The following is a 23,666-nucleotide window of genomic DNA, read 5'->3' as shown; positions in this document are numbered from 1 at the left end:
CACCGAATTACTCGGAGGCATTGTCGGAAAGTAGTTTATTTACCATTAGATCTCAAAGAAAATGTAGACACTCTACTAGTGTAAAGGCCAATACAAGAATCTTAGATTATCCTGGTAAATGGTGTACCCACAAAAGAAAAAAGAAAATTGGCAGCAACTAGTGGACTTAGTGTTTGTTGCAGGATGCAGGGCCGATCTCTACAAAAATTGAAAGGGGGCTGCCGTATTTCTCAGGTCCGCACTGTGAGCCAAAATACTGAGCTTTGTACTCAACTGATCCTGTGGTCGAGTAGCAAACTGCAACGGGCAACAGTGGTAGGTAGCCGAGGTCCGGCCAGTGCCGCAAACTGCACCACCATCACCTTTCAGCAACCTCAAAGCAGTACATTCAGGAGAGCTGGTGTGCCCGCGCCGCGCCCACTTCCGGCACCTCCGATCATGACCAGGGGCACAGGCAGGTTGAGATTCAGGAGCAACAGTCACCGAGTTAGCAGGAGCCTTACTGCGGGGGCCCCTCGCGACGCACAGCGCCCTGATCAAGTGTCTCCCTCCGAGGACATGGCTGGTCCATCAGGGTCAGCGGCACCACGATCCGAGCTCCTCCCCCGTCCAGGGAGCTCACAGCCACTTCTGCAGGTGCACGCCCAGCCACACAGGCTCACTCCAGCACCCACCACGTAGTCAGCCGCTGGTGTCTCACCTTATAGCCTCCCATACAGCGCAAGGCTCCTTGCACCACCTCCAGCACTGCCGGCCAAGCTGCCTGAGAAAGGATTTTCGTATATGCCGACAGGCCACTCAGGCCACACAGCATTCGCGGCCAGTGCGCGTTCAGCTGCCCCTCGCGCCTTTCACACACAGCGGTTCAGTGCCAATTTAGGACTATAGGTGCTGCGTCCTTATCGCCAGCCTCAGCTGGCAGCAGATCAATCAGATGTTGGGCAAATCAGGAGTTATTAAAGCTCGGGATATCGTGGGGCTGGAGCTCCTCAATCAAGCAGCCATCTTGCTTGGCTGCTCGACAGCACCCCCCTGCTCAACACACTTCTAAAACTGACTTTTCAACATCTCCTTTCAGACTTGAAGAAACCCAAAGCGAACCTTCAGATATGGCTAACAAGATTACCAACACAGTCCTATTTTCTAGAGGTTTTTGCACAGCACATTAATATAAAATGGCTCCTTCTGTGTCTCCTCGGGGAGCTGATCCCAAGGAGCCAGATCCTTTATGAGCACCAGCTTCAGTTGGAGGAGGTGGCACTGCTCCTCGCAAAAAGGAACAAAAGGGGTCCAAGGGCATAGATACAGACTCAGACGATGACAATTCTTCTATTTCTCCTTCTACGATATTCTATGACATTGTGGCAAAGGCCGTACTGGCCTTGGAAATGACACCAAAGATAAACCTGAAACTGCAGGCGTCTTTGGAAAACGTCCTTCGCAACAGACTACGTCCCCTCTTCCTATGGAACTGTCCAGTATGGAACAGTCTTTGGCTTATTGGGGTAGCCCGCCACTCGGATCCTCATGTTTCAAAATCCTTAGACACTAAATACATAGTGCCTAAAGAAAAACCTTTTGTGCTTATGGGTATTCTGCCCGTGCAATCTGCAGTAGTTTCAGCTGCTTTAGGTACTAAGGGGAAAGGTCCTGCACCTTCCCCTTCTACGGTCTTGGATAAAAACTCCAAAGCCTGGGAGGCACAAGGAAAGAAATGATATGCCAATGCTTCTCTCCAGCTCAGACAAGTTACACAGTCACAGTCTTGGCAGGTTTTAATATTTTAAGTTGGGAAAACCTGGATTGCTTCACGAAACTACTTCCTCAAGAGGCGGTGGATGAATGTTCCTTTGGTGGTTAACATACCTGGGATACGAAGTCTTAGCCCATCCAACTGTAAACAAGGCGAATTCATCCATTCACAACAAGACCTCGAAAATCATTGCGCAAATGAAAAACCTAAATGGAAAATTTTGTAAATTTTCACTGTTACCACTCAAGAAATTCTATGTAGGCAAAGTAGTTCCTGTCCTCCTCTACGGATTGGAGGCAAAACCTCTGCTGTGGAACTATGATTGGTACAAAATCGAGGGCCTTATTTGGAAATCCTCCATCAGGCTTCCAATGTGTACATCGTCAGCTAGTCTGAGGTTCGAATTAGGCTTGACCTCACTGAGCTGCTACGCAGAATGGAAACTCCTCTCACTATACCGTAATATAATCACAGCCAGTGAGGCCACCCTCTTTTTCGACATGAATCAACATCTAAAAAAAGCAAAATCAAAACAGCTATCGAGCCTAGAAAAGAAGATCGGACAGATTCTGCATAAGCTTGATTTAACAACAGAAACCCTGCTACAAAACCCTTTGAAAGTAAAAAAAAACCTAAAAATGGCTGACTGGATCGACACAATCACAAGAGTCAGAAACTTAAAATCACTGAACTATTTCCTGATAGTAGACAGGAAACTGGGAACCATGCCACGCTATCTGGAAAAATTCCCAGATCGTGAAACAAGAAACAGTTTTCTCAGACTACGTCTGAATTTAGCCCACACAGGAGAAATACTGGCTCAAAGAAACCAGGGAGAGATGGCACTAAAATTCTGTGAAATCTGCAAAACTCCGAACCTCCAAACCTTGAAACACTTGCTATTGGAATGCGAAGGCACATGGGCCATAAGAGTGTCTTTTCTGAGGAGATTCGTCAGCAGAGAAGAGAGCTTAATCCAAAATGCATTCTGGAACAGACTGATCTCCGGCCAGGAAATTATGCTCACTGCCGCGATAGTAAAAGTATCAGAGGAACTCACCATTTTAACAAAGCATCAAAAGATGACACAGTCTAATGAGCTTCCTGGTGGTCACTCATTGGCCTTTCAGGATTTTTAGCTACTCCCTGGCTTCCGAGAACCGTTAGTAATTTTATCTAAGGAAATGCACTATGCTTTTGTAAAGGTTTTCTTGTAAAACCAAAAACAAATAAATAAATAAAAAAAAAAAGAATGTTCCTTCTGGGTCTCAGAAGGAAGAGAGGCGGCCATTCAACTTCAAGTTGTTAAGGATTTAACAGACACCACAGCATTGGCAATAACTGGGGCTATATGTATGCATAGACACGCTTATTTGGCAGCCACATCCATAAATCAAAACATTCAGGACAAGGTTTGATGGTAAAACGCTGTTTGACCCTTTTACTGATAAGGTTTCATCAGAAATGCAAAGCTAGCGTTACTGCGGCCAAGTCACTCAGTTCCATCTCAGTGAAACGGCCTTATCAAAATGTCAAGTCCTTCAAACCACGTGCGCAGGGAAATAATAGTTCTTCCGCTACCACTAAGTCCTAGTATTCCTCTGTTAAAAAGAGGAGATCTAGGCCAATGTCGAAGTCAGGTGTCACCCCCCTCAACTACCTCTTCTCAAGAAGAAAAGAAGTCTGTTTGACTTCCATCCAGGGATGTACGTTCCACCTGCTCCAATTGCTATCAAGCAGAATACATCCCTGGAAGCTGGAGAGATTTCCAGTTTTTTTCATAAATGGGAAAACATCACCCTGGAGGAAGGGGTTTTGAATATCGTTTGCCACGGATACTCCCTAGCCCTTCCTGCTACACTTCCATCTTCTCCACCAAAGTTCCAAAAGTCATTTCTGGAACTTTTAAAAGAAATTCAAAAACTTCTCTTTTTGGGAGGAATAGAATGGGTTCCAGAAAAATAATTGGTTGGAGGGTTTTACTCCTGTTATTTTATAATTCCAAAAAAGACAGGTGAAATTCATCCAATTCTCGATCTTTTTCCGATCTCAATGCGTTTTTACGGAGGAGACCTTTCACGTGGTTACTGTGCCGCAGATTCTCGCGGCTCTCCAGTCCAATGATGTAGATCTTCAAGATGCTTATTTTTCATATTTCCATTTTCAAGGAACACCACCAGTATCTGAGGTGCACCATGGGGAAGTCACATTACCATTGCACTTGCCTCCCTTTCAGACTCAATTCATTTAAAACTGGAAATCTTCCTTCCTGTTTTTCATTCCAGACCGTATGCCTCCGCAGTGGAGGAAATCTTGCATAATCTGGACGTATCAAGAACTCTTACATTTTATTTGGAGAAGACTGAACCATTTAGAGAATCGGACCACATTTGTGTTACTTATGGTGGTCATTTCACTGGTAATAAAGCTGCCAAAGCTTCTATTGTCAGGTGGGTTGTTTCTTGTATCGCAAAGGCTTACCACGGTTCCGGAGAGACTCATTCCACAAGAGCCAAGGCAGCATCTGTAGCCTTTATTAGGCATGTTCCCATAGCGGAAATGTGTGAAGCTGCTACCTGGGCTACTTCAATCACTTTTTGCAAGCACTAAGCTATGGATGCATCCTCCAGGAAAGATGCTGAATTTGGCCAAGAGGTGCTCCGAAACTTGTTTGCTTGAATTGGGTATATGCGGTTTCCTCCACCTTTACTCATATTAAGGCTTTTTAGTCTGGCCCCAACCAGTTGGGAAGGAGAGGCAGGACCTAAGGGAAATTACAAAATTATCTTCATGGTGATTCAGGTTCTCCACCCAACCACCCCCATTTAAGCATGTATTTCTATTCAACCACCAGTGGCAAAATCAGGAACTGGGTGTGGGCAGTTGGTGATGTAGGGGTGAGGTGTGGGACAGGCGCGTAGAGGGACGGATGCACGCACAACATGTTCTCACCGACTTGAACTTTCTTAAAGGGGCAGCTATCTTTTTGGCCTCCTTTTTCCGGCCCGCCTGCGTACTTACCCAACCAGTTTTGAAAAAGGGAGAGCCTGGACTAAGAGAACCCAAATCACCATGAAGGTAATTTTTTCATTTATTGTATATGCTCTAAGAAGTTAGAGAGAACGGGTTTTGCCCAGCAGTATCTGCCTCCAAGCAAAACAAGGGACCCACATAATCCAACAAGGTTAAAGAAAACGGGTGTACCCAGAAGTTCTTGTTTCTGAAAAGGAGAAAGAATGTAAGTGAAGCTCAAGAGAACAGGTATGCCCAGCACTGCCTGCTTCTGAGTGAGCAATAGATCCATAAAATCTATATAAAGTTAAAGAGAATGGGTGTGCCCAGCAATGCCTGTCTTCGAGTAAGTCTATTTCGCATAGCAACAACTGAAAACATTGAATTACAATGGTGTAAGGAGGGAGGGTGCTAGTTTTTGCCAGAAAGCTCACAGAACACAAGGCGGACCATACCCCCATTCTAAGTCAAAGGTCCTTGCAAGGAAGAGCCCCTAAACATATTAGGAGCCACCCATGCCTGAGCGCATATTGCACCCAAACTGCTGGCCCAATGGCCAGGGGATAGCCTAAAAGGGAAGCACATATTTACAACAGACAGAAACTAACCACAGGCATGTCCAAATAGCTTAATACTACTTACCTATGACATGCGGGAGAGGGGGTACACATAAACCTACCTCCAGCAGAGACTGACAAAAACAGGGAAGTCTTGGTGAATCAGAGGTTTCTGTATGCCCGGCTTAGAGGAGGAGTTAAAAAATCAGAAGAGAAAAATATTTTTGGGTTGGTCTTGTGAAAAACCTGTCTTCCGGGTGAGGACTCACCTTTATGGAGTAAGGACGGTGACGAGGAAGGCGGGTGAAGGGCTAATTTTGCATGGGAGGGCATCCACGTTTCTGATTGATAAACTATGAAACTGTGCCCCAGGTAGATCACTTCAATCAGCTAACCAACGTTTCTTCAGTTTCCTGCTTTAAATCTATAAAGCAGGGGGTTTGTACTCCTCGCATGTAGCAGTTATTTCGGAATTGTCTGCCCCAGCAGCTGCATAAAATTAATTATTATCTGCGTTTTTGCAAGTCTAAAGACCATTCCGTATCCAAAATACTAACCTCCCTCTCTGGCTTATATTTTCCAGTAGCTAGAAGTTACTTTTTGTCACAGCGCCATGATGTCCATATTTTGCAGTAATCTTGCTTTTTACACAGAAGCTATATCATAATGTAACAAGAGGGTTAAATGCATTTAGATTGCAGATGGCTATGTATATAGTCTGAGTTATGCGAGGTAGGTTTTCTGAGCACATATTGCATGTTGAAGAGTTATTACTGGGACGTGAATATGTAAGTTAAATTCTGTTTTTGGTTTTTAGAATTGTGATTATTTGATTTTGTGATGTGAGTAAACTCTTATTGTGCCATGTCGCCGATTTCTGTCTATGGACTGACGCACCACCTGCTCATTTTCGTTGAAAGTCCAATAACACTATTGCCGCTCACATTTCATGAGTTAGGAAAAGTCTTTGGATGCATGCTACTTACGATGCTCTACAGCCAATTAAATGATATTCAATAAATAAAAATGAGCAATGTAGGTAATTGTCCCATAGCTGAATGAATGAACTACAACATTAATTTTGAGGGAAATAAATTCTTTGCAAATGACCTGAACATTTTTTTTGTAGAAATAGACTAGATTGAGAGATTGTATCTAGACGTTGCAGAATTCTGCTTTTGAACATATTGAAGCAAAAGCCCAAGTTTGAGAGTTTTTCATATCACTGTCTGCTGTAGTTTTTAACCAAATAATATGCATATATTTGGCAGATCTTCAGTTAATATTCTTAGACACTTTACGCAACAAGAAAACAGTCACCTCTTTTTGTTTTGTATATTTTTTTTTTATTTTGATGATCATTTTGAAGTATTCATTCGCTTCTATAGTCTTGAAGTAAACCGTGTGCCATCTGGAGCAGAACAGCGAAAAATAATGCGTGGAGTATTGTGCATGGATGACCCCCCTCGCATGACTCTACAAATTGAAAAGACACCAACAGTCCAGAACATAAACCCTCACATTTTAAGGTGTGCTTCTCCCCCTTGAATACGGGAATCCTGAAATTATTCACAGCGTGAAAGCAATGCACGGAAAGGGACATAATCTAAACCTTACTTCAACATGGTCGGATGTTTTTATGCTTGCCTCATACAGCAAGGGCCTCGTAAAAACCTCCTGATGTATGGAAAAAGAGGAATTGACAGTTGTTACCTGCTCGGTGAATTATTGCAAAGAGATTGAATACAGTTTCTAGTGTGTTTTGCCATGTCTATTAAAAAAACATTAAGAAGTAAGCATCTGGCTGTTCAAATGAGTAAGTGGCAATGTAAAAAAGTTAAAGAAATGCCAAAAAACATTTTCCAGAGGGCTGGAATTGTAACAATGCCATTAATGAGGGTATTGAGGTCTTAATACAATTTGCACGTTCTAGGGTTTCAAAAGGAGGTTTTCAGTGCATGCATTATTAATGTGCAGGACATCTGGAACTGTGCAAAGTGTGTTAGACGTTTGAGCAAGTGCAGCATTCCCCCACTAGGCCCGGCTGGTGCTGGCTTCCTCTCTCGTGGGAAGCTTGTTGTTAAAAGGTTGGCTTCAGTAAAGAGACAATATCCAGCCAGACCGGATGTAAACATTCCACGCGGGGAGTTGTTTTTGAGACGTCTCGGTGGTAGAGAATGCTGACCAGAAATTGTGCAGTTTTTAGCATTTTGGGAAATCGCACCAGAGTCGTGCTTCTGAGGACCCGCTAGCACTGGAGATGTTCTTTGGGCTTTGAAGTCGAAACCTATTGTTAATGATTTCGAAGCACAGGGAACATTGACTGTCAGAACAGAAGGACTGAACTCAATTGTATCCACTTTGCTAAACATTTGCTGTTAATGCATACTAAGAAGCCCAGCCACTTAGGATTGTTTGCACAGGCACAGCATCAATATGAATAGAGTCCAGCAATGTGGTGACCTACCTGTAATGCAATAAACAGAGTAAACTTGCCATTTCTATGCCAAGTGAGCCAATGAGGTCACTGGCAGCATGCATACGTTTTCATTTCTCCTACTTTATGATCCCGAGTCAATGTTCATTGCGAATCAAATACATTTAATCTAATTTATATCTTCCCTTATATGCTTTGGAATAATTGCCTATTGTATATTGAATCAACGAAAATAAACATGTGTGGGGAATAGCATAGCGGAATGTTTCTGCAGAACTGTTAGTTAAGCAATAGAAATCTCTGTACGATATCCCTCGGGCAATGTGTTACCAATTCTAAAGGGAGTCGTGTAATTTAATGTGATTGAAGTCAGATATGTTCCACAGTAAAGAGCCATTATCGCGGCAGGATCCCAAGTGGAACTTTGCCTGGGTACATCTCTCAGTGCATTAATGCTAATAAACTAGCTCGAGTACCCTGGCTGATCTCACAGGGGGAGATGCATCGTGACTGTTTGCACATCTGACATAACCCTATGATAGATTGGCGCCCCAAAAAGTGCTTTTTCTGTGAACCGCTATGATGCTGTTTAGAACATATTTTACATCGGCTGTGCTATTTTTACAATAAGAGAGAACATGTATTTGTGTTTCTCTTCTAAAGTGTTCAAAATAAGACATTTTCCTACTTTAAGTTCTCAGAAGGCATACCATAGATATGTTGTGACGCAGCATGGTTCAACCTGATCTCTTTTCTGTTCCATTTTGCTATATAAGTGAGAAAGTGATTCACTTTTCAAATTACAATTCATCAGTCACATGAACAAACCGTTAAGCAAATCAGGTCACGAAAATCCAAATTCTTGCTGAATGATTAATACAGCACAAGCAACAGAGCATTTTTGCTTGAAGTGTTACTCTTATTCACCCAAATCTGATCAGCTCCCAGATGTTCAACTCCACCCTTTCAGAAGACATGTCAGCGCTAGAGAATTATCATGGTAGTGAAGACGAGGTTCGATGAAAACAACTTTACAGGACTCTAACCATAGCATTATTAAAGCAAGCGTTGTAATGTGAGGTAACGGTTAGTTTGCGAGGTTATAGGCTTTGTTTGCATTAGTGAAATACTTAATGTGCACTGAATGTTTTTACCTTCGTTTTAGCATTCCCAACGTGAGCCGTCTTCACCCCCTTATAGTTGGTAACATTAGCTCTTTGCAAAAAGTAAGAAACGCCCACTGCTTGCCTCTTGTTGACAGTGTCTGTGCCTGTGTTGTACTTCCCAATATTTACAGGGGGAGTTTTTAGATCGTGTCTGAGTGTATAAGCACAGAGGCGTAGCCAGGATTGTCTAATAAGTGGGACCTAAAGCTAATGTAGTTGGCCCACCACAGTGACGTTAACATCTGTAAATGCCCACACAGTGCTGCTCAGTGTGCATTTACAGATGTTGGTAGGGCCTGGCCTGCTCAGGCCCTACCCTTTCTACGCCTCTGTATAAGCATATTCTTTCAGAGCATTTTGTTGGTGTTATGCGTATTACAGTAGTATTGTCTGTGCTTATGTATATTCGCAACCCACTGGCTGTGCATAGCGTATTGTTTGTGCCTGGGCAGATTGAGTGTATAGTCTCTGCTCACCTATATTTTGTGCATATTGCATGCGGGTATAGCGCTTGCATATTTTCCAAGCAATTTGTGTTTCTTCATTCAAGTGTGTTATTTGTAAGTGTATGCTCCAAGCACATTTTGTGTCTGAGAGTTTGGCAGGAGGATATTTTATGGGGGTGTATGTGGGGTTATTTATACAAATTCATGCAAAGCTTTTTTATGTGTATGCTTTTTCAGAGCTTATTGTCTGACCTCACTCACATTTCGAGTGTATTGTATTTTCCTATTGTGCTTAATTGCTGTACCTAGAGCATAGCCCAAGATATTCTTGTGAAGGGTGTGTATACATATCAATTCACAGCACATTGGTTCAGCATATAATTAGTGTTTTTTCCGTGCTTTTTTAGCTTCCATGTTTATTTTGTGTGTGCATTGTGCTGCTTGTATTACAACCATATGTGCATATTTTCTGAGCCTGCACTTGAGTGTGATGCTTGTGTGTTTTTCAACTGAGTGTGGTGGAGGGGTTTAAGGTGTGTATATGTTAATATGGTTTGTGTGTCTGGGCGTGTATGGCTAGCCATTCCAAGCCTATTGGGATTACTTGTAATTCAAAAGTATTGTATGTCTATATATCTATATATTTAGCATATTTCTGTTAGCCATTGTCTGGTTCTGTGATATAGGAATGTTAGTAGGACCCCTACCCCATCCCCTCCCCACACTGATTTGAAAATCCTCAACCGAGTCTCCCCTGGTGCCCTAGAAGAGTTAAGGGACACCCCATTCTAAGAAGGATGCCCATGTACGACCCTTATATGCCTAAATATCTGTACGGCCTGGGTGTCCCTTAGGCAATCTGTGTGAAAAACGCTTCTCTCCGACAGAAAGTTGTGATTACCAATGCTGAAGAGCAATACTCTTATAAGGGGAGGACAGTCCCTAGTAATACGCTGATAGAAAGTGTCACTTACAGTATAAACAAGAAAAAGTGACTCATTTTGGAAAGAAGAATGTGTTTGAAGGACAAAGTGAGTCTCTGTCTTTATCTGCTTCTACTGTGCGACCACCGGTTCCCGCAAACAAACTAATGAAACTTTGACAGCTTGGCTTGAGCAGGGACCATGCTCGTAAGCTGCATTACAGCGTGCAGCTGCCCGCTTCGCTTCAGTTCGCAGGGACCAGTTAGCTGCACAGAAGCGATCAAACGCCCACTGCATGGTAACTGAAATGCAAGCTTCTGCAGAGCAATCGGCATGCAGACACCAACAGAATGAATCAAAGATGCTGACCAGATGGCTGAACTAGTGAAATTATCATCTTGAATTTACCATGCATTGCCATGGATAGGTGCTCCCTCTTTTAGAGGTTTTAATTGGTTGTATGCCCAACGTATGTATTGCCCCTTTTCATGATTCCCTAACAAATGAGCCAAATGCTTGACCTTATGTTTTGACAAGCTTTTTAATTGTTTTCTTCCTGGGGGTTCTACTGCCCTTGCCCACCCCAACCCCACTTCCGGTCTATTTCTTTACATCCTTTTTCGGTATACAGTGTTTATATCGAATCTTTTATATAGAATGAACATATATTGAATAGTTTATGTAAAAAAAAAATGTATAGTGAATGCATTTAGGGGTGGAGTAAATGGTTAAATATTTTTGGGAACCTGTTGGGTTTTTAGGGGTTGGAAACGGGGGTTTGGTGGGGACCCACCACCCCCAAAAAAGGGTATTCGCTATAACATTTTTCGTTATAAAATATTCGAGATATGCTCATTCAATATAAAATATTTCTACATAAAGACTTGCAACCCCTTTTTCCTGCTTTTACTTACCCCTTCCATACTAGATATACATGTATGGTCTGTAAGGAAAGTTGTCAAAGTCGGATCTGTACATTTGAATTCTAAAATCTTTTTTGAGAATCTGACTGCAGGCTATCTTGATGCAACATAATCTGGTGTAAGGATGAACAATGACACAATTGACACTACATTTGGCATTTTTAACTGATTTGTTTTATACTTGGTTTCTTTAAGGCAGAGTTGGACCATAAGCCAGGTACTATGGGGTTCTCTACTAACTAATGGGTCCTTCTATTGAAAACAACTTCATTGGGTGGGTCAATGTATGTGGGGTCTTTCTAAGTTTTTCAAACCTTGTTAATATAGTGTTATTTTAATTTTATTTTATTGTTTTTTTAATAATGCGTTTAATACCGGAGTTCGGTTTCTAAGCGCGGATCCGGTATTCAAACCTCTGTTGCTCTGCGTTGTCTTGCTTCCAACACCAGAACATTACCCCTGTGCTATCCACTGTTCACTTGTTGCAAATCATAAAGTCAAAAACCTAGTCTTACGAGTCCTTTCCCCCTCCTTGAGACACCCTATTCTGTAAAACAATGTGTGTTGAAATGGCCAACTGAAAGTTTGAAAAATGTATCTTAACTAGTCTTTTAGCCTCCTAGATACCATGGGCTACTAACACAATATTTCAAGGTTTAGACAACAAAAAGGTTGTCGGATTTTATTCTCAAGTCTTCATCTCTAAGCTAATCAAAACAAAGTTTCTTGGGAAGGCTCTTTTGGCAGTTACTCAGAGTCTGGACTCACCCTCCTTCAGACTCTGCTTTCATCAAATTTCTCACAACATCTCTCAGGTGTTCAGTTAGTCAGTTTTTACTTCTTATGCCTTTCCTGGGCCTTGTTATATTAACTTGTAGGCCTCTCCCAGGATTTGGATTTTTAGGTTTCACAGCAGGTCTTTCCTACACCTTGGGTTTCTCGGCTTTCACGGCAGGTCTCGCCTAAACCTTGGGTTTCTCAGGATTCATAGCAGCTCATTCCCTTTCTCATGGTTATGTTATGTTACATATACTTGTTAAGCGCATGTTCGCCCAGAGGCATCTTGGCGCTAGCAGCCGGAGACAGCAATTTTTATAGAAAGAGGCTTAAAATAGAATAGTTTTCAATGACCGGCAGAAGGTGAGATGGTCTACTGTCGCACGGAGCGAGTAGGGTAGGGCATTCCAGGTCTTTGCAGCGGCCACCGAGAAAGCACGACCACCCATACGGGATAGTCTGATATGGCGAACGGGCACCTGGAGGGGGGACTGAGATCGAAGACAACGAGCAGGCACACATCGAGGGAACTTTGCCTAAGCCATAGAAGGCACGATAAACGATATACATAGATTTGAAAAGAATCAATTTCTCAATAGGCAGCCAGTGGAGCTGTCTCAGCAGAGGAGACATATGGGCGCCAAACAAGGGTTGAGAATGGCCCTGGTTGCAGCATTCTGAAGTAGCTGAAGCCGATTGATGAGAAAACGAGACTGGGCTAAGTAGAGTACGTTGCAGTAGTACACCGTACTCGGGACAAGCACGCCACAACAGGAGCTTGACACATAACCAGAATAAAATGAAGATCTTTCCGAAGGATGCGTAACTTAAAGTGGCCTGTCTTACAGACTGCTGCAACCTGCTCAACCATAGAGAGGGATGAAGTGATTTTTACCCCCAGATTACTAACTGAGGGTAATGGCAGAGGGAAAAGGACCAAGGGAGACAGGCCAAAAATCAGTTGTCCAGCAGGAGAGAGGAGAAGTGGTTCCAACAACAAGAACCTCAGTTGTGTTGCTATTTAACTTTAAACAATTGGTGACCATTCACGCACCCATGTCCTAGAGACACCTCCTAAGCCGTGCAGGTGTGTCGGATCGAGTGAGATCGAGGCGGACCAAGATTTGGTCTTATTCAGGAAGCCGATATTATGTCACTTTGATGCTGGAAATGCATTGGAGGGACAGGGCCTCCCTGACCTTGTTCTGTAGTCCTTTTTCATGTGTGTTCTGTATTGTTTTCTGCCCAGTAGTCCATGTGGGACTTCTGGCAGTGCAGCTCTTCCTCTTTTTGGTTTGGTGTACAGACGCTTGGGATACCCTTATGGCACCCGTGGGTGGGAGTATGACCCTGTACTCCTAGTATATGTTTTTGGGCACCTGTGTGTGGCCCACAGAGCAGGGTATGGCCTGCTGGGAGGTCCATGCTGAATTTGACAGGCGCTCTGAGTATCCTCCATTTTGGGATATCCAGGACCTGCCATTTGAATCTGTGGATTCCTTATAGGAAACAAGATGGCCCCTGTGGTCTCTTGCTTTCTATCGCCTGTTATCTTATTTTCCTGAAGTCCCGGGAAGCCCTGACTCTGTCCCTTCTCCCTGACTGGCTATTGGGTGGAAGGTCCATATATGGTAGTCAATGCCTGTATGTTGTGGGTACGCCCGTGCGGTGGGACCGGGGTGAATGGAGTGTGTGACGAATACACATTTCATGTTAAAGGTGTCTAGTATCTGGTGTTTGGCACAATGACTGAGACAGCCCTGCCCGAAACTGGAATTAATGCAGTGTGGAGTGCTGAATGGCAGAGTGCTTGTCCGTATCCACATTCCATGTTGAAAGTGTCTGGATAGAGAAGAATAGCATGAATGCACTGTGAGCCTGATTGGCTGCCTGACTGCCTGAATACCCTTCTGAATGATTGGTTGCCTGAGTGTGACCCAGCAGAGTGAATGGGAGATCAACAGTATATCTGGGGGCCTCTTCCTGATGGAAATCATTCACAAGCTGAAGTCGAAACTGATGCTTTATCTCGAAAGCCGAGCCTGAAGAAGAAGGTAGACCGCTGTTACCTTCACTGCAATCCGAAAGTTGTTGTGCCGTCGAAACTGATCCAAGAGAGGACCTGGCTCTGAGACCTCTTCCCGAGCTACAAGGGACCATCGTGCACTGCTAACCTTCGCCAAAGCGCCCTTGTAGTCTGCCTTCGAAACAACCGGAGACCGGGATCGCTGAGGAGAACGAAGAGAAGCACCGGGCAGCTGTCCACCGTCGTCGACCAGGGTTTGCAGGTTTGCTAAAACCGCTGGAGGCCCGTCAAAGCCGTGTTGCCCAGAAGCAGGAACCCCTTGACGCAGAGCCGCCGACAACCGGAGCCGCAACACTCCATTGATTAAGACACTTTGAATTCAAGGACACTCTCGCCCAGCACCGCTGCCAGCTTTGTCCCGCCGGAGAAAGTCGAGGCCGCTGAGGAGCATCCGCTGGTGGGTTTCCCACCACCCGAAGACCTCAGCGTAGTTCTTCATAAACTCTTTGCGGCAACAAACTCTCGTCGTCGAGGTGCACTGCATGCCTCATCTTCACAGTACATCCACAACTGATCACCGATGGGCACCGCCAGGACCGAAGCTGCTGCATCGAGGTCTTTGTTCATCATTTCTTCGAGGGATCTCAACGATCCTTGGCTCCTGCCTCAAAGGGAGCCGGTCAAGAAGGATCAGTCGATGACCCCACGTCGAACTCTTCTATTCCAGGTACATTGGGGGTGGTAGAACCTTTTTAGAGGGAAATAAGACTCATATAAACAATATATGGACTGGGTTTGTATTATATCTTTATTTGTAGGTTGCCCAGGTGGGGGATCCTCTCACAGAACTGTGCCTGGTGGTAGGGGCCAGTATTCTGCCTGTTGTTTAACCAACCTGCTTTCCTCCTATGTCTATTGTTGGTTCGCTTTATTAACTGATTTGTATGACATTTGAACTGAGTACAGTTAATGCATTTTAATGGAACCATTGAGTAATTGTGGTACCACATAGACACTGTATATATTTACCAACTTAGATTATCTTGAGCGCAAACTGTGTTAGTGTGATTGTGTACATAACTTGAGCTTATTTATATAAAGACTATGTTTTCACTAACATAGTGTGTGGACATTCCTTTGTGGGTGCTTGGGGACTACACTGTACTTAAGAACCAGCCCGCATCACCTCCTGAGAGCTTAAGCCTTGATTGCTCTCCCACGTTTACCAAATAGATAATCTTGGTTGGGGTGTTCTGTGCCTCTACTTAAGCAATATGACCCGAGCGGCGGTGGCATTACCGGCTCAGGTAATGCCCTGGGGCCCATAGGTATAGGCCCCGAGCGAAGCGAGTGCCTTACTGAAGGCCCCGGGGCATTTCCAGAGTCAGTAATGCCCCCCACCGCGAGGGTCATATTGCCATTAGTACCCCGGCCCGCAAAAAATGCGTGACCGGGGCACTAAAAGCTTTATTTTTTTCCCGAAACGCTGCAGCATTTAAAACCTTACCTTTGTCTCCGGCAGGGGGCGAAGGTAGCCTCTCAGCCTTGGGGAGGCTCGGAGCGGGGATGGGTCTGCTTCAAGCCGCCTCATTGGCTGAGGGGCTGCCACGCCCCCCGCCAGAGACAAAGGCTGTGGAATCCTGGCGGAGGGATTCCCGGCCTGTTAACGATTCGGCGAGGGCCAATCAGAATGGCTCTTTCATTCTGATTGCGCCCTCGCCGGGTACTAATCTGCCATATAGAGAGCAGGAGTTCAGATACCCACTCCAGTCTTTGCAGTCATCCCTGCCACAAGTCAGGTTTTTTTTCTTATTATTCCCTTGAGTTTGCTAGTTGGGAGCCTTAGATCTTTACTTACCAATCCCTCAGGGCTTTGGGTGGTTGGGTATACAGTTGGCAAGCCCGCCTTCTCAGGCAGCTACTAGTCCCAACTTCCAAACATTCAGGTCTTGGACTGCCTTCTTCCAGGAAACAGTTCCTTAATGTTTGTCCACAATTCTACCGTTCTCCAGGCAGCCATCCTCTCCTCATCTCTCCCTTCTGTACTCTTTTCCTGTTTCAATTGAGCAGTTTCCAGCATGTTTGCTTAGTCTGTGATTCTGTCTGACTAAGTTCCCAGCCCCTTTTATACACCCTATGTAGGGGGTAGCTTTCTGTTTCTCTATGGCAGGTTATTCCCCATGTTTATTTGAATTCTCTTTTGTGATTGTTCAGTTCCCTGGGTATTCTTTATTTTAATAATTGTTACTAGTCCATGCCTTTTACTGAGTCTCAAAAATGATTATTGAGGATTTACAAGGGTTGAAATTAATCTGCCATGTGCAGAACCATCTTGGATTCACTTCTAGCACTGGGAGCAGCTCTGAAGCATTCTGCAGTCTATCCTATCTGGTGTATGCTGTTACACAACATTCACAGTGGAGAGTGAGATCTGGGACAACATTTCTGTTCATTAACCATCGGGTAGGATAAGGACATTCTTTCCTTGGGGTTTGTGAACACTGTGGTTTTGCACCCAGCATTCCTCTCTGTGTTGCAAACTTGTTGCTCTATTCCACTATTCGTAATGACCCTTGGCAAGGCTTTCTGGTAGACAGCCCTAAGGAGTAGTAGTATTGAAGAGGCTGCCTCTATGAATTATTTTTTGTGCCTCTTTGAGGACAGTGATACGGCAGGATCCCTCCGCATCCACCCTGTGGCGGGCACATCGGATGGCAGCCGGACTAGCTCGGTCCATGGTGGCTCTCTTCTAGCACATGCCAGGATGGGGAGTTCGGGCAACACACCACACCGGGAATTCTTCAAACTACGATCGTTAAGAAAAAAATACTGTCAAAAATTCTTTACTCCACTATTCCAATCAGTCACTTTGGCTTTTGGCCATGTACACAGAAAAGTGCTAAACGTGTCAAAATCAGTACTAAAACAAGGGATACAATTATTTTGTATTTAGATGTTTTTATAATAGACAAATCTGACCCGGACTGATCAGATTGCAATTCAGCAGATTAACAGACAATTCAAAGATACAAATCACATCAAAACACTGTAAAATAAGTAACTTGTGTTACTGCATTTACCTGGAGTATGGGTGAAATTAAACCCATTTTTAAATATTCACATCTGTTATCTACCCCGAATACAGCTATTTTTAAACCACCCTTTACTCTCAAAAGGGGCACAACTCTATGGAACAAAGCAGTGCATGCTGTAAGGAAACCATGGTATGAACAGTAGGACACTGAACTATAAGGAGGGAAAACCAAAAGAACCACTACAGTGGTAGCTCTACCCTATTTTGGGGGAATAAGATTCATGTAAACAAAAGGTAGTTTGCAAACTACCTTTTGTTTACCTGAATGAACAGTAAGACGACAGACATCACAGGTCAAGGGTGTTTATTGAACTTAAAAAAGGGTTCGAAAACCGCCTATCTAATCCTAAATCTAAAGATGGGAGCAAGCTATGACCATCAAATAATAATAACACAGTCCTAGTGGTGTCTTGTCAAAACAATAATTGCCTATGCTAACAAAAACCTTTTACTAGCCCTTACTCTAATACAACAAAATGTGCAAGGGATGTGAAATGCAAAAAGGAACAGTGTTCAAAATAATATTTCAGAATGGTAGAGCAATAAAGTTCCCGTTCCCACGTTTTCAGCACAGGGTATAAAGTAGAGCACTCAGGCTCCATAGCACACTCTGGCTTCTCTAAGCACGAGGAGGCAGTCATTAAGGCACGGCAGGACCTTCTCCGACAGAGGGCCTCATCACGAGTTGGGCGGTAACGCTGGCGCTATTAGCCCTACTGCCAAACCCCCGGCTCTATTAGCACCGGATCATGGGTTTGGCAGAACGGTTAGTGCCCATTCCCCATTGGGCCCATTAGGGAATTCCTCATTCCCCATTGGGCCCAATGGGGAACATTTGCGCTATTACCGCCGGCAGATTTCCCGTCAGCGGTAATAGCGCTGAAAATCGGCAAATTTGCCACTGATTCTTAGGGGGAAATCCGCCAAGGCCATGATCTGGCAGACCCTTAAATGTGGCGGTAATAGCGCTACCGCCACATTTAAGGGTTACCGCCAGACTCGTGATGAGGCCCAGAGTCTCTTAACAGCACAAATAGGCTCTTGGTCAAAGGTCTTGTTCAACAAAATGTTATAGGTCTTGTTCAACAAAAAGTTCTAACAACTTAAAGCTCTCTTCCTTTCGCTCGTAGCACATAACGGATGGATCATCCACCCCAGGCTCTCCCTTAGCCGGGCTCGGACTCCCTTTGCTTTCAAAGACACCGTAGGCCTCCCCACACCCCACTCATTCGGGCTCAGACCTTCCTTTCACTTATCATAATGTCCTTTGACTTGAGTAGCTTCAATACTATATGTTTGTCACTGTTACATGCTCCCATCGACAGAGTGCAAGCCTGTGTTTCATTTGCTTGGGTATTTCTTAGGATTGAAGACTTTCGACTGCGTTTGGGATTTTTCTTAAACCCTTGCAGCTATTTGCAGTATACTTTCCTAGCAGAGATCTTTCGACTGGGCACCCACGTGGTGTTGGACCACTCTATCACGTAGGAAGGGTGTCTTTCTACCGGTCTTCCCCAATGTTCCACTTTTATCTGGATCATCTGATAGTGGTTTCTCCAATCTTTCATCAGTGACACTGTCGCCGCTGGAATCGGCCTTGCACAAGTTCTCTCAACTCACCGGCTGCCTGGAGATGCATCTCCCTCGCCATGCCACAGCTTCTCTCTCGCACTGAATCGGCATCTTGGTTTCACGTTCTTCTCCGGTCTCTCAAGGCTTCTGTTTATGCACTCTGGCTTTCTGGATTGTCTGATTGTTCCCAACTTCTGCCCAAAAGTTCTTACGGTTCTCCCTCTGTCGGGTTTGGACCCCTCCTTAATGTTTTACAGAAAGGTCTCGGTCAGCCGGGATAGGACCCCTCTGTTTTTACAAAGAACCAGTTTTGAACTTCCAGTCCCAGAATGCTTATGTACTTTGCTCCCACTTTGCTAGATCCCTGATAATGGAATCCTCGTGGTTTGGGAGCAGCAAGAGCAAAAAAGGGATGTTTGGTTGAGGCCAGGGTCTTACCACCTACCCCTCAAAGGCATGAGTTCTCCTTTGTGGCCCAGGGGAGGAGCTCTGATGTGGATCCCATCATGTAATACCAGCTGCCCTTGGTTTGGCTCCCTGGAAGCACAGCTGCCACTCCACTCCACTCTGCAGCCTCCAATGTGCTCACAGGTCCAGTGTCTGGGCAGCTTTTCCTCCTCCAGGCCTTCCAAGTTCTCTACAGCACAAATTGTCTCCCTCTGGATTCTCTGCACTCTTCAGCATCCCTAGCTCGCTCAAAATGCTGTTTCTGGCTGCTGCTTTTATAATCCCAGCTAGAGTTGATTGGAGTCAGGTGTGAGTAGTTGTCCCTCCCTGCCTGACTCTGCCAGACATCATTATCGGGACAACATGGAGACTGCACATAGTAATCCATTGCTCGCAGATTCCGATGGGTAATTCGCATGACTCCCATCTGCTTCTTCTTCATCCGAGTCCTTGGGTATTTCACTACGGGAATGGGATTATGGGAATTGTGGTGTTCTACAATAAAGGGATAAAGATGTTGTAGTTTTTTGTCAGGAAAAATATTTTGAATGTAGGGTTGTTGAAAAGTGGGTTTCGAGGAAAGGGGGGTAAAACTCATGTTGGAATTTAGGGATGGTCTTTGTTTTCCCCGATGGTTTCGCCTTTTCCATACAGAAAGGTAGTGGAGTATGATGGGACTCTGTTGACAATATCCCATGACAACCGAAGGGATGTCGCATCGGGGTGTACGGAATGGGAGGAATACTATATCTCGCCCGCGGGCGTGTCTCCCATAGTCCCCAAGGACCCCCTGCCCAGGTGATCCTCCCTCGCTCGTCTACCCCCCAGGTTTGGGATCCAAGAGCGATGGCCCTCCACTGGCCACCTGAACAAAGGCTCCCCGGGAATAGCCGGGGGAGAAACGGCTCAGGTTTCTCACAATGCCTGCATACAATGGGACGCCACAAGCTTCAGACCTTCCCCTGGTACAAGGACACTTGACATTGTTTGTATGTATTTATGGGATTTATAAAACAAACAAATAAATATCTGTGATGCAACACATTGCTGCACTTATGGGACATACAAAGAAGGTTATAAGTAGGGTGCTGGGGTAGCTAAGGCGCTGGTATGTGTGGGGAGCATTGGAGGGGGAGAAGTAGCAGGAGAGTTTTCTCTCCTCGGATGTCGTATGCTCACAGCACCTCCAGGACTGTTCCTTAAATTGTGTACAACATAAATGTCCATATATTTTCCAAATTTTTAAAATAGATATGTTAGCTCTTTTAACGAGAGAAGAGAGTATAGTGTCCTTTAGTGATGGACACTCCTGTCCCCTGCACACCTATATTACTGTCCATAAGGACAGTCAAGATTAAATCTAATTATTTACAGAATCAATTTTCAGTTAATTTTACAAAACCATCCTAAGAGATAGGCATTCAATAAGTCAATATTTAATATAGAATACATTTTTCTAAATAGTTAATACAGAAAATAAACCATATAGCTCTACGCGTTTCGGGAGATTCCCTTCAGGAGCGAAATAAGGTTTTCATAAGTCTTCAAAATGTCAATAATAGGGTAAATTAAAGTAGTATAATCAGTTTTTCTATTTTCAAGTCTTTTAGAATTAAACTCAAATAAGCCAACCCAACCATATATCTATAGGTTTTAACGAGAGGTCAGTTTAGGTTTGTGGTGGTTGCAGCACTGCACTTAAAGGCAGTCTACTTAAAGCATCTCCTTTGATTATTTTTACAACTTTGATGTACTATTTCTAAATAGGAAGCACATCATTGGACTACCCCTGCCACACAAGCGTTCCTATGTGAAAGTTTTAAAAAGTACTGTATTTCACTGTTGAGTGGTAGGCTTGCTTTTTTTGTTTGCTCACAATGAGTGAAACTTAAATGTTTCAAATGAGGATGCATGTTTGATCTTACTGTTATTAAAATATTTATTTCCAGAGCGGAAATTTCCTGGTGATTGTTTGATGACACACATTTAATATCCCTTGCCTGAATTTCCTGGCCCTAATTACATAGCTAAAAGCCACAACTTTGATCGACCATTGCTTTTAATTGATATTTCCTGAATGTATGCTATTTGAACATTTGTTGAGAGATTGGAATATACTTCTAAATTAAATTTTGTCTAGGAAATTTGGGATTATATCTTTCTCCAGCATTGGATCTTTCATGGATTCACATGCTTAGAATATTCCCCGTCGTCAGGCTGGGAACCCTCGTCTCCTTTAAAAAGCGTTTTCCCCTTGGAAATCTTGACACTTTAGTGTCCTATTGACATCCTTTTAAGACGCTTACGCACCACCCAATAGGACGTAGGGTATAAAGAGACCCGTCCCTGCGGCTTCCCCTCAGATTTCAACCGTCTCCAAAGTGTCGGGATCACCTCGGGCTTACACTTTTTTAGGTTGTACTCTTTGGCCCGTGTGCTACGTGCAGAATGAAGAAAGTTTATGAAGGGGACGGGCACATGGACTGCCTCTATTGTCTATACCCTTATCACTCTGCGGATACCTGCGACAACTGCAAAAGCTTCTCGCGAAAAAAGCTGAAGGACCGCAATCAGCATCTGATATCGTGGCTTAACAAAGGGGTCTACCCTCCATCTGAGGTAGGATCGGTGCGAAGTCTGGCATCGGACAAGCCTAAATCCCCCGCAGTTCCTCGCCGGTCGGTGTCGGCTGAGCCTCTGGCAAAGAAGTCACGGCCTACGGAAAAGAGTAGTCCCTCTTCGGGAAAACATCTGACGAAAGGCACTCCTTCATCGTCAAAACATGGTCATTCGGTCCAGTCCCGGAAGCCCAAAAAATCATCATCTTCTACTTCTTCGAAAAAGGATAAAAAGGACTCTTCGAGGCCTCAGGGGACCATCATAGGTTTTCCTTGAGTAGAGAATCTTCAAAGCACCTGTTCAGAGACTCAAAAAAGGCGGGATCGCCTAACACGTCTGCGCCACAACTGGCAGCGCCGTCAATGGGAGTCCCGTCGTCGATGGCTTCACTACCGTCTGCACTGTCGATCTCTACAGTGGTGTTGTCAGCCCCAGTGGCAGCGATCAACGAGGGCCTAAAGTTTTCATCGTCGACTGTCGATGTTCGAGGGTTTTGGCAACCTTCGGCATATGACGCAGTTCTACCGGACACCTTATTGCAACAGGAGTCCGTTCTCTGTGTCGTCGATGGAGGAGGAACGAGAACCTGTGGTACATCCAACAAATCTCGGCTTACAGTGCTTGGGCCCTTCGAGGACGGGGGGAATTCAAAGTGTTCCACCGGCTTCCCCTCTGCTGAATCCCTATCGGTGCTGTCTCTACAGGTGTTATCTACACTGCAGTCCCTATTAAGTTAGCTGGATGCAAGACTTCCTCCCATGGGTATGCCTCCGGTAACACCTATCATTGACACGGCAGGTCCCTCTCCGTGTTCAGCGTCCACGGCTGATTTGCCGGCCTCCCGGATCAAGATCAAGGTCCTAGGGACTCCATTTTTGAAATGTCATCGTTGCCATCAAGAGACCCGACGTGGGAATCTGACGGAGAAATAGAAGCTCCTAGGAGTCCGGGGCAACCGTCCCCTCCAGATGACATCGGGGCTTTTCATGCCATGATGGCAAAAGCCTGTGTTGCGTTTGGTCTGACCCCAGAGGAGGAACGGAAAGAATGTTTCTTATTTGACCATATGGGGAAGAGAAGAAAGACGGTTTTCTCTGTTCCGATCCTGGATCACGTTTGGCAAGAAGGCTTACGTATCATGCGCCATCCATTTTCGGAGCCTGCAATTAAAGGCAGGTTGGAGAAAAAATTGAAGGCCCCAGACTCTACGTCAAAGTGTTTAATTGCACAACCTTCTCCTGAATCAGTGGTGTCGGCGGCGGCTAGCAGAAAAGCTAGAACACAACACAAGTGCACAACACCTTCGGACAGTGAAGCTAGAAGGCAAGATGCCTTCGTAAAGAAAGTCTTAACAGTGGGGGCGACGACAGTCAAGGCCGCTAACACGTTAGCGAATATGGCGTGCTACAACCGCAAAATGTGGCATTGCCTGGCCCCCATCTTAGAGCATCTGCCCGAAGAACACTGAAAGGCAGCCATGCTTCTGGTGCATGAAGGTGAGGAGGCATCAAATCACAGCATTAACATTGCTGTAGATTTAGCGGAATCGGGATTCAAGCAGATAAATAATGGAGTGGTACTAAGGAGACAGGCCTGGCTAAAGACTTTAGGCCGGAGGTCCATTACAAGGTGCTAGACATGCCCTGTGAGGGTGAACAGTTAATTGAGGAAAAAATAGATGAAGCCCTCAAAGGCATGAAAGAGGACTCTGATACGGCAATATCATTGGGAGTGCTTCAAAGTGGGCGAGCATTTCAGCCTTTTCGTCCCTTCCGCAGAGCCTCGGGGAACTCTCGATTTGCCGCATCCAGAGACCAGAACTACAATCGATCTGCATACTCCTCACAAGGATACAGACGAGTGGTTCGAGCTACACGAAGAAGCCGTGATTTTCAGATTTCCAGAAGGGGAGGA

The 23,666-nt window shown here is 44.7% G+C and overlaps 1 protein-coding gene across 5 annotated transcripts in view; it reads left to right on the top strand.

Moving 5' to 3' along the window:
• BRIP1 (BRCA1 interacting DNA helicase 1) overlaps positions 1-23,666 on the top strand; it is a 2,318,009-nt gene that overhangs the window by 1,345,482 nt on the left and 948,861 nt on the right. The window lies entirely within an intron of this gene.

The sequence above is a fragment of the Ambystoma mexicanum genome, chromosome 9 (assembly GCF_040938575.1).
Source record: "Ambystoma mexicanum isolate Mex_15411 chromosome 9, UKY_AmexF1_1, whole genome shotgun sequence".
Classification (NCBI taxonomy): Eukaryota; Metazoa; Chordata; class Amphibia; order Caudata; family Ambystomatidae; genus Ambystoma; species Ambystoma mexicanum.
The sequence above is the reverse complement of the archived record's forward strand: the minus strand, read 5'-3'. Positions and strand labels throughout refer to the sequence as shown.